Genomic DNA, 17,246 nt, shown 5'->3' with positions numbered 1-17,246 from the left:
TTAAAAATAAATTTGTTTGTTTCAAATTGCTATATTTAAAAACTAGAAAGAAATTGATATGGTTTTACTCAGTTAATTGCTTCAAATATTAAACCTTAAGATTGAGGGAATGTTCCATACCCAGTTCCTACATTGTTAAGGAGATTCTTGATGTTTGACAGCATAATATTTTTACTTTTCCATTGGACATACCTCTATTAACTACTGTTCATTAAAAAAATCTCAAAAGTTACACTGTTTTATAGAAATATCATATTCTATTTTTACATGTCATGTAGTAGTGCATCTAGCATGGCTTTAATCACACCTTAAAATTCATAATTACAATTTACTGTTCCTCCAGATGATCTCTCATTATTTGGGAATGGGGCATAGTAATAAACTGATATTCTGACTAGTGAATATAATCTTAAGCAATGAAGCTTTTACAGTTTATTTTTTAAAACAAAATATGAAGTTTACTCATTTTATTGTGTGGTGCTGTACTTAATTAAGAATACACCAACAACAGAACAGAATTAATGGTTGAGAAATAAATTTAAAATATGAGTAAGAAAAACTTACAGTTTTATTTATATCATGTTGGATTTATTCTAACATGAATACATACCACTGTGTTCTCTATCACAGAATACCTGGTCAGAATATTTCTAAATTAATAATTAATCAATATTTTATTCACAGACATGTATTGTTGGAGATAAAATAGGAAACATTTTTATAACTTCAGAAATAATTTTAGAAAAAGTTCTGAAAATAAATAATATATTTACTGTGGTTTTGGAAATGAAGGTTGTTACAGGCATCACACAATGTAAAAGTTATTAAAGTTGAAAGATTTGTTTAGATGATTCTAAGAACCATTATATGTTAAATGAAAAATTACTTTTAAAGGAAAAAAAGCAATTTATATTTGTTGTGCATAAAACAGACAAATGTTTAATAGCTTTATACTCAAAATAAATAAACTATCTCTATTTGTCAATAAGAAAATAACTCAGAAGCCAAGAGTAAAAGGTGCAAAGGATACAAAAAGGCAATTCATAGGAGAGAAAGTTATGAATAATATACAATTCATGGTATAATGAATAAATTATTCATTGTGTTGTATAATGTATAAATGATTTTCTCCCTCACTTGGGACAGTCACATTCTGGAAATGAGATGTTATTTTGTAACATATAAGATTGCAAAATATTGACAACATATTTTCTCCAGTATGAAAAATATTCATACAATGTTTGTAAGTAAAAATTACATAATCGTTCATTATAGTTCTGATCATGTAAGGGTAGATTTTATCAGACTAATCTTATTGCTTAAAAAAATGAGAGATCTGGGAATATTTTAAGAATGGTTTGAAAATATTGGAGAAGAATCAGTGCATGCAATGTTTAAGAAGCTGTGATTTTTGAGAGAAAGAAAGAAAGAATGTACAGTGAGCTGCACAATATCCCTGTATTATTCCTCTGGCATATTCCAGTATGCCAAGTGGTGGCTGTGGTTGGGGGGAACAGTTTTCTTAGGATTAAAAAAAAAAAGTTAGAATTTGACAATTCCAAAGTGTCAGAAATTTGCAGGGAGAATCTTAGAGAAGAAAAATACTCAGAAATATAAACACCGAAATCTATATGCAAATTCCTTCAATTTATTGCATAACCCTTAAGCTACACATGCATAAGTTAAAAATCCAAGGCATTCAGAACCAAAACCTGGAGGACTTAGGAAGTAAGCAGAGCTTTTAATTGCTGAGTGGGAGAGAGAGGAAGATTTGAATTGAGAACCCAACAATGTTTCTGAGTTTGCTTTTGGTAAACATCCTAAGCAATCAGTTGAGATTCAGGAAGGTCCATAATATTCTGCACAGGCTAACTAAATCAGACCAAACCCAAAATCAAAACTCAGACGCATGAAGCACTATGCCACCTGCCTGCCAAAATAAAACAAACTACACTTGGAGAAAGATATCATCACTTAAAAACTCTACAATTTTCATTCAAAATATCAAACATTATGAGGCATCCTTTTAAAAAAAGGACAAATGTCTAAAGACAAAATGGAAAATGAAAATAGTTCTGCAGATAAATCAGATATTGGTGTTATCAGACAGGGTCTTTAAAAAGACAAATGTATTCAAATGTTCACTATCAGCACATCTATTCAAACTTGTATTAGATACCTTGTTAAAAAAATAAGCAAAGAAAGCAAAAGATATAAAGATTAGAAGTAAATTTGTCATTATTTGCAGATAATGATTGCATATGGAGAAAATTTAAAGGAGTCTATAAACAAAACAATAGAATTAGTAAGTCCATTTACCATGGCCACTGGATAAAATGTAAATATAAAAAATTCTATTTCTGTATACTAGTAACCACATTTTGGCAATTAACTGAAAAATACAGCACATAAAGTAGCATTTACATCACCAGATACCAAGATATAATAGAAGGAGTGCTATTTAATGCAATAAATTAAGGAGGAACTAAATAAATGAAGATCTATATTATATCCATGGATTAGGAGACCAAAAAATTGTTGATATATTAATAATTTCTATTGTTCTATTGATTAAACAGATTCCATTGAGAAACACCAGCAGGCTTTTGGATGAAGCTGAAGAAACTGAGTCTAACACTCACAAGCATGCACACACACAGACACACAGGCACACAAGGGACCTAGAATAGCCAAAATAATATTGAAAAAGAACATACTTGGGGAACTTGCAATACCAGAAACATGATTTTGGTGCTAAAAAGAAAAATTGTCCAATCAGAGAACAGAATCCAGAAACATTCCCATAAACACAGTCACCTGATTAGAAACAAAAGTGCCATCCAACTCAGAAAAAAAGATGGTCTTTATATTAAATGGCCCTGAAATAATGGAATGTATCTATGGAAAATATAGCCATATAATATTTCACAGCCTTAAAAATGGCAGAAAAAATACTAGCCATAAACAATTCATTTGGTCTCAAAAAATAATAATCTCTATTCATTAAAAGTTAGAAATCAGAGAGGAAACAGATAAGCCACATATTGAAAGAACATATTTTCAATATTACTTGTATCTGGAATATACAAAGAATGCACAAAACACTAAGAAAAAGAAGACCAAGTATAAACAGGCAAAAACATAGAGCAGGCACTTCTAAGATGTTCAAAATACCAATAAGCAAAAAAAGTCATCAAAAATCATTAGTTATTAGAAAAATAAGAATTAAAACCACAAGAAAGCACTGAAAACCCACCAGAATGGCTAAAATTAAAAAGACTGAAAATGCAATTGTGGAGCAGTGTCAGTAAAGAAATATTAAATATTAATGTTGAATACATATTAACATTTATTTTAAGAAATTTGTACACACAGTTATAGGAACTGCAAAGTCTGAAATCTGTAGGGAATGCAGGCAAGCTGGAAATTCTTGCAGGAGATAACATTGTAGTGTTAAGTCTAAAATTCATGGGGCATGCTGGTAGACTGGAAACTCAGGCAGGGTTTTTATGCTGCATTCTGAGGTAGAATTGCTTCTTCTGGGAAATCTCAGATTTTGCTGGTAAGGCCTTTAGATGAGGCCCATTCACATTATTGAGGGTTATCTCTTTTCTTAGTGACAAGTTATTACAGATATTAATCAAATCTACAAAATAGCTCCACAACATCTAGGCTCATGTTTAGCAAAAACAATCTGTGTACCATAGCCCAGTGAAGTTGACACATAAAATTAACCATGACAACCGGGATATGAAAGAACTGGGATTTCAGATGTTGTCAAAGAGTTTATAAATTGCCATAACCATTTTCGAAAACTGCTCAGTGATACATATACACTAAAGCTAATACTGTTCCTATCCTATGACTTGATAAGATAACTCTTAGGTGTATTCTCAAAAAAAAAAAAAAAAAAAGGAAAAAGTCACCAAAAATGCATACAAAAATGTTTATGGTATAAAAACCTATCAAAAGTGGAATGGATAAATTATTTGCAGATTTTTCATGAAGTAAAATACTGCATTGCTGTAAAACATTTTGAAACTCTCCTGCTAGAGTTAACAACATGGCTAAATCTCAGACAAGCTGAACATAAAATCCATAATATATGCTGTTAAATTTTATCCATTTGAAATACAAAATTAATTCATGTGATAGCAACCAAAAAGAGTTATCTCTGGGGTTTCTGATATTTACTGGGAAGAAACATGAAGGGGCATCCTTTAGATATTATAATATTCTCCAGTTTAATCTGTGTGGGTTGTTCCACAGGTGCATACATATATAAAAATTTATTGAGCTGCATACTTAAGGTTAGTGCACTTTATTTTTTGATGAGCGATGTCATACTTCAATAAAAATTCACTGACACAGTGTACAACTAATGAGTATCAATAAGATATCTGAAGGCTGAGGGTCTTCTAAAATAATTTCATCACCTGACAATATGTCAGATTTTTACACTTGCCACTTTGGTAGAAAAAGTAATTATGTAGTTACATTTATTTTCAATAATGAAAATAATAAATTGCTACTGTTCCAATGAGTACTTTCAATTTTCTAAAGCAGTTTCACTCTTGTCTCATTATACAATCAACACTATTGCTCATTAATAATGAACTTTGCTTATTCATTTTGTTCAGAGAAATCACTTAGTATTACTACACTTTCAAATAAAATATAGTTTTTATTACATCTTAGTCTGACTGTACCCACTAACTGGAAGAGTCAGGAGGCAGAGGTAAGGGGAGAACATCTTTGATACTATTGTCAAGTATCTGTGTTCTAACAAGCTTATCACACTTAACTGGAGTTATTTTTTGGGAGATGCTACCCCACTGATTTGTTATATATTTATGATATACAGATATGAGCCTCATATACAGTTATAAATTTGATATACCTCTATAAACTTCATGTTATTTCTTCACTTTGTGAAATTGTCAGTCTACTTTGGTATCCCATTTGTTAAAATCTATAGGAAATAAAAACAAATTAACAATTGGAATGAGTCATTTAAAATATTGGTGGACTTACAATGGTTTAGCAGTTCCCCCCAATAAAGTATGATTACTTTTTCTTTACTATTTCAATGTTTGGTGCAATTTTAAATATTTGACTTATTGAAAGTCTAATCTCTATGTCATCAGGTACTGACTGGTTATATTAATGTTCAACATACATGCAGGAGCTTGAATTTAGGTGTCATTTTCCAAATCCTATATTGAAAAGGCATTTTTTGTGTATATTCATATGTAAATTTATTTACTATGTTGTAGAAGCTATATCTACTATGTAACTAGAAATCAGAGAAATAATCTTTCTATTGGATTTGGAAAGATGGCCAAACTAAAACCATCATAGTCTTTATAAATATCCAAGGCTGAAACTTTTGAAAGTTTAATACCTTTCTGAAAATATTACCCCCCACACTATGAGTGTCAATAATGCATGTAGCACAAAGATCCTCTAAATAGACCAAAGAATAGTTTATGACTAGTAAAATAATTTTCTTATTACTATTGATGATGTGATTGTTGAAAAAATAATAAAAATAATAAATTACATCTATTCCAATGAGTATGTTCAATTTTCTAAGGCAATTTTACTCTTGTCTCATTATAGGATCAGCATTATTAATCATTAAAAATAAATCCTTGCTTATTCATTTTCTTCAGAAAAATCACTGAAAACATATCATTATTATTATGCATTTTTTAAAAAACATTTTTTTTTTATTATCTTTCAGTCTGAGATGGAATAAAGCAAGGATTACATGTATCAGCACATGGTGAAATAATACCTGGTGAAATGAACAATATGACTTATATATCCTCAGATTCTTATTTGCAGTTCTGAATATTCATGGGTATGCAGTAAGAAATGAAGTCCTGATACATGTGACAACATGGATGAACTTGAAGACATCATGTTCCCTACTCTTATGTGACAATGACAGGTGCTGTGCTTTTTCAGATACCTTTTTCTTTTTCTTTTTCTTTTTTTTTTTTACTATTAATTAAAGTCCATGGTTTAACTTACAGTTCACTGTATAGTGTAGTTCCATGGATTTTTTGAAAATTTTTATTTTGATGCTATATATACAAGCTAACATTTCCCCTTTAAAATATATACAGATATTTAATTCAGCACTATTTATAATGTTGACAGTACTGTACCACCATTACCATCATCCTTTAACAAAAAATTTTCATCATTCCAACTAGGAACTCTGTATTTCAAGTCTTAACTATCCCATCCCCTGCTAACCAATAGTCTAGATTCTGATTCTATGAGTTTGCTTATTCTAATTATTTCATATCAATGAGATCATCCAATATTTGTCCTTTTTGTGTCTGACTTATTTCACTCAACATAATGTCCTCAAGGTTCATCCATGTTGTCACATGGATCAGGACTTCAATCCTCTATATGGCTGAATAATATTCCATTGTATATATATCACATTTTACTTATCCATTCACCAATCGATGGACATGTGGGTTGCCTCCATCTTTGGCAATTGTGAGTAATGTCACTATGAATGGTGTACAAATATCTGTTTGAGTCTCTTCTGTCAATATTTTTGGATGTACATCTAGTAGTGGTATTGCTAGGGCATATAATATTTCTATACTTAGCTTTCTGAGGAACTACCCAACTGCTTTCCACAACAGCTGCACCATTTTACATCGCCACCAGCAATGAATGGGTGTTCCTATTTCTCCACATCCTCTTCAACACTTGTTATTTTCCATTTTTTATTTTAGATGACAGCCATACTAATGGGTTTAAAGGGTATCTCATTGTGACTTTCATCTGATGACTAAAGATGTTGAGCATGTTTTCATATGTTTTTTGGTCATTTGTATGTCTCTTTTGGACAGATGTCTATTCAAGTCTTTTGCCTTCTTTTTAATTGTGTTCTTTGTCTTTTTTTGTTGTTGTTAAGTTGAAGGATTTCTTTTTATATTCTGGATATTAAACATTATCATATATTCTGGGAAGATGGCAGCATAGAAATAAGTGGAAGACTTAGTCTCCCCCAGAACAATTCATAAATGAACAAAAAAACAGTAAATAACCTGGAATAACTGCAGGGAGACTGTACACTCAACATCCACCGACCTGAATTGAGAGGAATGCCCGAGATCACAGCACAAAATCTGTAAGTAGAACTGCGGACCCACGCTGAGAGCCGAGAGCCTAGAGCCGAGAGCCCCTTCCTCACGGAAGCCACGCCGTGCACTCTCTCAGCCCAGCTCCAAGTGAGCTTTTAATATTAACTGCTCAATACAGACAGTGAATCCTCAACAAGCAGACAGAGGCTTTTGGTGACAAATGACCTTGGGAGAATCGGGGGACATATCTGTCTCAGGATAGGGAGCCCAGAGAATCAGGTGCTATCTCTGGCTGATGGGTGAAACTGGAAGTTATTCTGTCCCTCGCTCTCTCTCTGTGGAGAAAACCTCAGCTGTTCTCAGCCCACAAGGCATTGCAGTAAAGACAGCTTCAGACATTCTGCATTCTGAAATGAGCTGAGAGCCCCGCGGCACAGCCTGGTGGACCAGGGCTTCCCTTGAGGGACAGCGCACACTGGTGATGTAGCACAACATTCCTCAGCTGAGCTCCTGGAGGATTGCAGCTGGGAATGGGGACCTGCTTGGAGAACCCAGGGAGGCTACGCCAAGTCCGGTGGTTTGTGGGACAGTGAGAGAGAGGGTCTGGGGCTGAACTGAAATGAAGGCTTAGACTCTTGTGGCAGCCTTGAATCTCCTGGAACCTGGGAGATTTGAACAGTAGAACTGCCCTTCCTCCCTGGCCACCCATACACATGCCCCACATTCAGGGCAGATGGCTCCAGCAACACACCCAAACTGAATTCTCCAACTGAACCGACAAGAATCATTTCCCCAAACACTGCGGGAAAAAGGTTGAGAACTGACTTGAGGGATTTAGGTGACTCACAGACGCCATCTGCTGGTTAGTTAGAAAAAGTGCATGTCACCAAACTGTGTCTCTGAAAAATTAGATCGATATCCTTTTTTTTTTTGTTACAACTTGAAAGAACCCTATTAAGAAAAACAAATGCCAAGAGTCCAAAAACAACAGAAAATCTTAATGCATATGATAAAACCAGACAATACGGAGAATCCAGCTCCAAACACACAAATCAAGATTTCGGAAGAAACATTGTACCTCACACAATTAATCAAAGAACTACAATCGAAGAATGAAAACATGGCAAAGGATTTAAAGGACATCAAGAGGACAATGGCCCAGGATATAAGTGCCATAAAGAAGACCCTAGAAGAGCATAAAGAAAACATTGCAAGAGTAAATAAAAAATAAAAGATCTTATGGAAATAAAAGAAACTGTTGGCCAAATTAAAAAGACTCTGGATATTCACAATACAAGACTAGAGGAAGCTGAACAACATCTCAGTGTCCTAGAAGTCCACAGAACAGAAAATGAAAGAACAAAAGAAAGAATGGAGACAAAAATCAAAAAAATCAAAATGGATCTCAGGGATACAATAGATAAAATAAAATGTCCAAACTTAAGACTCATTGGTGTCCCAGAAGGGGAAGAGATGGGTAAAGGTCTAGAAAGAGTATTCAAAGAAATTGTTGGGGAAAACTTCCCAAACCTTCTACACAATGTAAACACACAAAGCATAAATGCCCAGCGAACTCCAAATAGAATAAATCCAAATAAATCCACCCCAAGACATATTCTGATCAGACTGTCAAATACTGAAGAGAAGGAGCAAGTTCTGAAAGCAGCAAGAGAAAAGCAATTCACCACATACAAAGGAAACAACATAAGACTAAGTAGTGACTACTCAGTGGCCACCATGGAGGCAAGAAGGCAGTGGCATGACATATTTAAAATTCTGAAAGAAAAATTTCCAACCAAGAATACTTTATCCAGCAAAAGTCTCCTTCAAATTTGAGGGAGAGCTTAAATTTTTCACAGACAAACAAATGCTGAAAGACTTTGCCATTAAAAGACCTGTCTTACTTCAGACTCTAAAGGAAGCCCTACCAACAGAGAGACAAAGAAAGGCGAAAGAGATATAGAGAATTTTAACAGACATATATAGTACCTTACATCCCAAATCACCAGGACACTCATTTTTCTCTAGTGATCACAGATCTTTCTCCAGAAGGGACCATAAGCTGGGACATAAAACAAGCCTCATGAAATTAAAAAAAAAAAAATGAATATACTCAAAGAACATTCTCCAACCACAATGGAATACAAATAGAAGTCAATAATTTTTGAACTATAACTCCACTATTTGCTTCCTACATGATAAAAAATACACAAACTCTAAGCACAAATCAGTGGTTTTGAACTCAATGTAAAATATGTAATTTTAGACAACTATATAAAGGTGGGGGAATGAAGGAGTATAAGAACATAGTTTATGTGCCCTATTGAAGTGAAGGTGGTATCAAAGAAAAGGTTGATAGGGATTTAAGAGGTTAATTTTAAGCCCCACAGTAAACACAAAGAAATTATCACAGAATATAACTATATGGATGAAAAGTAGAGTTTGGGTTAAGAGAAATGGGGGAAGGGGCAATGGAGAGTTAAGAAAGTAGTGTAGGGTTGCTGTTTGAGGTGAAGGGAAATTTCTAGTAGTGGATGGTGGGAAAGAGCATAACATCATTCTAAATGTGATTAATCTCACTAATGGAAAGCTAGGAAAGGGGTGGAATGGGAAGATTTAGGCTGTATATGTTTCCACAACTGAAAAAAGAAAAAAAAAAAAGGCAGTCTAACTAGATGATAATTGAATGCTAAAGATGAACTTGGATGGGATTGGAGGGTGGAGGACAGGTGGCACAAAGGGACACAGTTGAGACATAAGGAAAAGGAAATATAGAATGTAAACATTGTATCATTGTTGAATCTCTTATACTTCTTAGCTGTGCTTAATGGAATTACATAAAAGAATGTTCTTGCTCATGGGAAGTACATACGTGAACTATAGTGTATGTTCAAGGATGTGTACAGCTAACTCTCATATGTTCAGAAGACAGAGCAATAGATGATGGATGATAGATAGGGAGGGAGGGAGGGAAAGAAATAGCAATGTGACAGCATGTTAAAGTTGGCGGATTGAGCTGTCGGGGGAGGGGGGTCAGGGTATGATGGAATTCTGTGTATGGGGCTAGTATTGTTTTTGCAACTATTCATGTAACTTTGAATTTATTTCAAAATAAAAAATAAAAAAAATAAACCTTATCATATATGTGGTTTCCAACTATTTTCTTCAGTTGTGTAGGTTGTTGTTCTGCTTTCATGATAAAGTCCTTTGAGGACCAAAAGTTTTTTAATTTTAATGAGGTCTCATTATTTTTTCTTTTGTTGCTTTTGCTTTGAATGTGAAGTCTAAGAAACTACTGCCTAACACAATGTCTTGATGATGCTTCTCCATGTTTTTTTCTAGTAGTTTGAGAGTTCTACCTCTTGTATTAAGTTCTTTGACACATTTGGAGTTGATTTTGCATGTGGTGTGAGGTAGGGGTTATGCTCCTTTTTCTTTTTCTTTTTCTTTTTCTTTTTTTTTTTTTGTAAATAGTGATACAGTTTTCCCAGCAACATGTGTTGAAAAGAACATTCTTTCCCAATTGAGTGATATTTGCCACTTTGTAAAAAATCAGTTGGCCATAAATGTGAGGGTTGATTTCCAAGCTATTGATTTGATTCCATTGGTCTATATATCTGTCCTTGAGCCAGTAACATGCTGTTTTGATTACTGTGGCTTTGTAAAAAGTTTTAAGATCCAGGACTGTGAATTCCCCAACCTCATTCTCCTTTTTCAAAATCGCTTTCTCTATTTGAAGTCCTTTGCCCTTCCATAAAAATTTGATGATTGGCTTTTCAATTTCTGCAAAGATGGTTTTTGGAATTTTGATTGGGATGGCATAGAATCTATAAATTGTTTTGGGTAGTATTGTCATGTGAATGATATTTAATCTCCCAATCCTGGAACACAGAACATCACTCCATTTATTTAAGTATTTCTTTTAGCAATGTTTTGTAGTTTTCTGTGTACAAATCCTTTACATCTTGGTTAGTTTTATTCCTAGACATTCAATTACATTTGTTGCTATTGTGAATAAAATTTTTTTCTTGATTTCTTCTTCCAGTTGTTTGTTGAGTTTCTTGATTTCTGCTTCCAATTGTGTATAGAAGTGCTACTAACTCTAAGGTATTGATCTTATACCCTGCCACTTTGCTGAATTCATTTATCTGCTCTAGGAGCTTCATTGTGGGTTTTTCAGGATTTCTGAATTTAGGATCATATCATTTGCCAATGGGTAAAGTTTAACTTCTTCCTTTCCAACTTGGATGCCCTTTATTTCTTTTTCTTGCCTAATTGGTCATACAGAAACTTCCAGTACAATGTTGAATAATTGTGGTCAGAGTGAGCATCCTTGTCTTGATCCTGATCTTACAGGGAAAGCTTTGAGCCTTTCACCATTAAATAGGTTGTTAGCTGTGGGCTTTCAATATATGCCCTTTATCATATTGAGGAAGTTTCCTTCTATCTTAATATTATAACTGCTTTTATAAAGAAAGGGGGCTGAATTTCATAAAATGTCTTTTCTGTATCAATTGAGATTATTTTGTGTTTGTATTCCTTTATTCTGTTAATGCTGTGCATTTCATTAATTAAGGTTCTTATGTTGAACCAACCTTGCATATCAGGGATAATTCCCACCTTATCATTGTGTGTAATTCTTTTCATATGCTGTTGGATTTGGTTTACTAGTATTATTTTGAGGATTTTTGCTCCTATATTCAGAAGAGATATTGGTCTGTAGTTTTCTTTTCTTGTGGTATCTTTATTGGGCTTTGGTATGACAGTGATGTTGGCTTCATAGAATGAATTAGGGAGTGTTAACTCCTCTTCAATTTTTTAGAAGACTGGCTTTGGAGTAATGTTTTCTTGGAACGTTTGGTAGATTTCCCCTGCAAAGTCATCTGGTCTTGGGCTTTTCTTTGGTGTGGGATTTGTGATAACTGATTCAATCTCTTTAGTAGCAATTGGATTGCTGAGATCTTCTATTTCTTCTTAAGTTAATGTAGATAGTTTGTGTGTTTCTAACAATTTGTCCATTTCATTTAGGTTATTTTATTGGTATTCAGTTGTTCATAATATTCTGTTATTTCAGTAGGATCAGTAGTAATGTCCCCATTTTCATTTCTGGCTTCTGATATTTGTATCCTTCCTCTTTTTTTTCTTTTTCATTCTAGCTAAAGTCTTGTCAATTTTATTGATCGTTTCAAACTACCAACTTTTGGTTTTGTTGATTCTGTTTTTTTTTGTTGTGGCTGTCTATTCAGTTTATCTCTGCTGTAATCTTTGTTATTTTCATCCTACTTATTGCTTTGGATTTGGTTTGCTCTTCCTTTTCTAGTACTTCCAGTTTTAAGGTTAGGTTTCTTACTTGAAGTCTTTCTTCTTTTTAAATGTAAGAATTTAGAGCTATAAATTTCCCTCTGAGCACTGCCTTGCTGCATCACGTAAGTATTGTTATGTTGTATTTTCATTTTCTTTCACCTGAAGACATTTCCTAATTTCACTTCTGATTTCCTATTTAACCCACTGGTTGTTTAAGAATGTGTTGTTTAATTTCCACATTGTGATGGTTAGGTTTATGTGTCAACTTGGCCAGGTGATAGTACCTAGCTGTCTGGTAAAGCAAGCACTGGCCTAACAATTGCTATGAGGATGTTTGTGGCTGGTTAGTAAACCAAAAGGCTGGTTTATTAAATTATCAATCATTTGGCTGCAGCTATGACTGATTACTCACCAAAGGGCATGTCTTCCACAATGAGAGAATGCAGTTGGCTGGATTTAATCCAATTAATCAGTTGAAGACTTACAAGCGAGACAGAGGACCTTCACTTCTTCTTCGGCTGCCCAGCGAAGTGTTTCCTGAGGAGTTCATCGAAGTTGCCAGTTCATTTCCTGAGGATTTCATTGGACATCTTCCTTGGAGTTGACAGTTGCTGACTGTCCTGCAGAATTTGGACTCATGCATACTCACAGTTGCATGAGTCACTTTTATAAATTTTAGTCATAGATACCTCTCATTGATTCTGCTTCCCTAGATAACCCTAACTAATACACACATATTTGTGAAATTTCCATTTATCTCTGTTATTAATTTCTAATATCATTTCATTTTGGTTCATTTTATGATTTCAGTATTTTTGAGTTTATTGACACTTGTTTTGTGACCCAACATATGGCTTATCCTGGAGAAAGATCCATGTGCACTTGAGAAGAATGTGTATTTTCTGTTGGTGTTGTGTAAAGTTTTCCATATATGTTTGTTAGGTCTAGTTGGTTTAGCGTATCAGTCAAATCTTGTACCTCCTTATTCATATTATGACTAGTTCTATCCATTATTAAGAGTGGCATATTAAAGTCTACTACTATTAATGTAGAACCATAAATTTCTACCTTCAAATCTGTCATCATTTGCTTCATTTATTTTGGAGCTCTACTGTTAGATGCATATACATTTATGATTGTTACACCTACCTGTTGAAGTGTCCCCTTTATCAGTATAACATGACTTGTCCCTCATAACTGTTTTTGACTTAGAGTCTATTTTATCCAATATTAAAATAGCCAACTCATCTCTTTTTGTGTTACTACTTTCATGGTATGCTGGTTTGTATATATTATGTCCCCCAGAAAAATCCATGTTCTTTGATGCAGTCTTGTGTGGGCGGACATATTAGTGTTGATTAAGTTGGAGTGTTTGGATTAGGTTGTTTCCTTGGAGATGTGCCCCACCCAACTGTGGGTGATAACTCTGATTAGATCATTTCCATGGATGTGTGGCCCCACCCATTCAGCAGGGCCTTGATTAGTTTACTGGAGTACTATATAAGTTCAGACAGAAGGAACAAGCTTGCCACAGCCAAGAGGGACAATTTGAAGAAAGACCAGGAGCTGAGAGAGGAGCTTCAGTTTACAAAGACATTTTGGAGATGGCCTTTGAAAGAACATTTTTGCTTTGGAGAAGCTGAGAGAGGGCAAATGCCCCAACTAAGAGTGACATTTTTGAGGAGCTGAAGTCTAGGGAGGAATGTCCTGGGAGAAAGTCATTTTGAAACCAGAACTCCAGAGCAGATGCCAGTCACATGCCTTCCCAGCTAGCAAAGGTTTTCCAGACACCATTGGCCATCCTCCAGTGATGTGTTGATGTGTTGCCTTGGACACTTTACGGCCTTAAGACTGTAACTGTGTAACCAAATAAACCCCCTTTTGTAAAAGCCAATCCATTTCTGGTGTTTTGCATTCCAGCAGCATTAGCAAACTGGAACACATGGTATATACTTTTTTCCATCATTTCACCTTCAACCTACTTCTATCTTTGACTTTAAGGTGAGTTTCACAGACAGTACATAGTTGGGTCATTTACCCATTCTGCCAATGTCTGCCTTTTGACTGGAGAGTTTAAACAAATTACATTCAAAGTTACTACAGGTAATGCAACTTTTTCTGCCATTTTTCTATTTAGACTTTGTAAATATTATACCTTTTTTGTCCCTCAATTCTATTAATGCCTACTTTTATATGATTTGATATTTTGTATGGTACCATGCTGAGTGCCTTCTCATTTTTTTCTTAATATATTTTTCATCTATTTTCCTTGCAGTTACCATGGGGTTAAAATTTAACATACTAAATATATAACAATCATATTTGTCTTGATACCAACTTAACTTCAATAGCATGCAAATATCTTTTCCTGCACCCCACTGCTTCCTGAACATTTTTTCACTTGTTATAACTTATGTCTTTGTACATCATATACCCAAAAACAGATTTATCATTACTTTTTATGCATTTGCATTTTAGCATCTGCAGGAAGAAGTGGAGCTACATACCAAACAATGCACTACAACAATATTGGCATTTATAATTATCCAAATGGTTACCTTTATCACAGGTCTTTCTTTCTGCCACCGAGAACCACTGTCTAGTGTCCTTCCCTTTTAGTCTGAAGAACTCCCTTAAGCACTGCTTGTAGTATCAGTCTTGTAGTGATGCTCTCCTTCAGCTTTCATTTATCTGAGAATGTCTTAATCTCTCCTGCATTTTTTTTTTCTCATTAAGCTTTGTTTTAATGGATCTCAAAATTCTGTGACAGATTTTGGTCATTGTTTCCATGTAAAAAGTACTGATTTTAAAAACTAATAACTTAAAACTGCCACATAAAAACAAATGGTCCACAAAACATTCCTTTCTGTCTGAAGGTTTTATGATGCATTGTTAACATTAACTAGTTTTTTATTATTAAACTTAAATGGCCAATTGAGACAAACAGTTCTGATACTATTCTTCCACTGCTGATTAATTAAGACTGAGGTGGGAGGTTATAGGTAATATTCATTTAGCCTTCTGAGCTTTCTGGACAGACTTGCCAGCTCCAGCAGGCTTCTTGTCCACTGCTTTGATGACACCCACAGCAACTGTCTGTCTCCTATCACAAACAGCAAAATGACCCAGAGGCGGATAGTCACAGAATCTCTCAACATACATGGGCTTGCCAAGAACCATATCAATGATGGCAGCAACATCAGATTTCATAAATTTGGGGCCATCTTTCAGTTTAACAGAATGGTGGTCAATCATCTCCTTCAGCTCAGCAAACTTGCAAACAATGTGAGCTGACAATCCAGCACACGTGCATAGCCAGCATTGATTTGGCCTGGATAGTTGAGGACAATCACATGAGCAGTGAAGTCAGATGCTTCCATTGGAGGATCATTTTTGCTGTCACCAGACACATTGCCATGACAGACATCTTTTACAGACATGTTCTTAACATTGAAGGCCATTTTGTTACCAGGAAGAGTGTCACTAAAAACTTCATGGTACATTTCAACAGCCTTTCTTCAGTTGTAACATTGACTGGAGCAAAGGTGACCACCATGCCCAGTTTGAGAACATGAGTATCCACTTAGCCCACAGGGACAGTACCAATATCACCAATTTTGTACACATCTTGAAGAGACATATATAAGTATATGTCAGTTGGATGAGTAGGTGGCAGGATGCATTCCAGAGCTTCAAGCAACATGGTCCCACTGGCATTGCCATTCTTACAGGTGACTTTCCATCCCTTGAACCAAGGCATGTTAGCACTTGGCTCCAGCATGTTGTCACCATTTCAACCAGAAACTGGCACAAATGCTACTGCGTAAGGGTTGTAGTCAATTTCTTAATGTAGGTGCTGCCTTCCTTAATGATTTTGTCATATCTCTTCTGGCTGTAGGGTGGCTCAGTGGAACACATTTTGTTAATACCAACAATTAGTTGTTTTATACCCAGTGTGTAAGCCAGAAAGGCATGCTCACAGGTCTGCCTATTCTTGGAAATACCAGCTTCAAATTCACCAACAACAGTGGCAACAATCAGGACAGTCAGCTTGAGATGTGCTTATAATTATGTTTTTAATAAAGCCTCTGTGCCCTGGGGCATCAATGATGGTCACATAATACTTGCTGGCTCCATGGGAGATATCAGTGTGATACCATGCTCATGTTCAGTTTTCAGTTTATCCAAGAGCCAGGAATACTTGAAGGACCATTTTCCATCTCAGCAGCCTCCTTCTCAATTTTTTCAATGGTTCTTTTGTTGATTCTGCCACATTTATAGATCAGGTGGCCAGTAGTGGTGGACTTAACCAAATCTACATGCCCAATAACAACAATGCTGATATTAGTCTTTTCCTTTCCCATTTTGGCCTAAAATACAGTGATGGTTTTCACAACACTGTGTTCTGGCAGCAAACCCATTGTGAAAAAGTTCTTCTTCATTTTTGAAAAAAGGTCTCACTGAATATAAAAATCTTGGCCAGTGGTTGTTTTCTTTCAGCAGATTAACTATTTCAACCCAGTGTCTTCTTGCCTTCATGGTTTCTGATTAGTATTTGGCACCCAATCTAATTGAGATGTCCTTGTGCATAACACATTGCTTTCTTCTTGCAGTGGTCAGAATTCATTCCTTGTCTTTTGCACTCAATATCATGATCAATAAATGATGGGGTGTGTTTTTCTTTATGTTTATCCTGTTTGGTGTTCTCTTGTCCTCTTGGATGTGCATATTCACACCTTTGCTAAATTTGGGAAGCTCTCTGTCGTTATTTCTTTGGGCATTCCTTCTCCCCTTTTTCACTTTCTTCTCCTCCTGGGACTCCCA

At 34.9% G+C, this 17,246-nt stretch overlaps 1 pseudogene; it reads right to left on the bottom strand.

Moving 5' to 3' along the window:
- Window positions 1–15,431: 15,431 nt before the first annotated feature.
- Window positions 15,432–16,786, bottom strand: LOC119518033 (annotated as a pseudogene).
- Between the last annotated feature and the right edge of the window lie 460 nt (window positions 16,787–17,246).

Source organism: Choloepus didactylus, chromosome 2 (genome assembly GCF_015220235.1).
Source record: "Choloepus didactylus isolate mChoDid1 chromosome 2, mChoDid1.pri, whole genome shotgun sequence".
NCBI lineage: Eukaryota > Metazoa > Chordata > Mammalia > Pilosa > Megalonychidae > Choloepus > Choloepus didactylus.
The sequence above is the reverse complement of the archived record's forward strand: the minus strand, read 5'-3'. Positions and strand labels throughout refer to the sequence as shown.